We start from the raw sequence: 330 nt of genomic DNA on the forward strand, positions 1-330 counted from the left end.
CTGTTCTATTTTTAATTAATGATGTAGAATATTATTATTGAAATATTTTCATTCTATTTTTAATTTATCTTTACTATTGTTTAAAATTTAAAATATGCCTTTACTATTCTTATGTTTTTATATATAGTATAGATTAATATTATGCTAATTATGACGTCCATGTATTATGAATAAGTATGGTAATTAAGGAGTATATATTATAATTAAAAAATAATGTATATTTTAATTTCGTTTAATTATGGACGTAATATGTGTATGTTTAATTTTCTTTAATTTTATCCGTAATATATATGTGTATGTTTAATTTTCTTTAATTATGTCCGTTATATG

Source organism: Ipomoea triloba, chromosome 16, assembly GCF_003576645.1.
Source record: "Ipomoea triloba cultivar NCNSP0323 chromosome 16, ASM357664v1".
NCBI classification, from domain to species: Eukaryota; Viridiplantae; Streptophyta; class Magnoliopsida; order Solanales; family Convolvulaceae; genus Ipomoea; species Ipomoea triloba.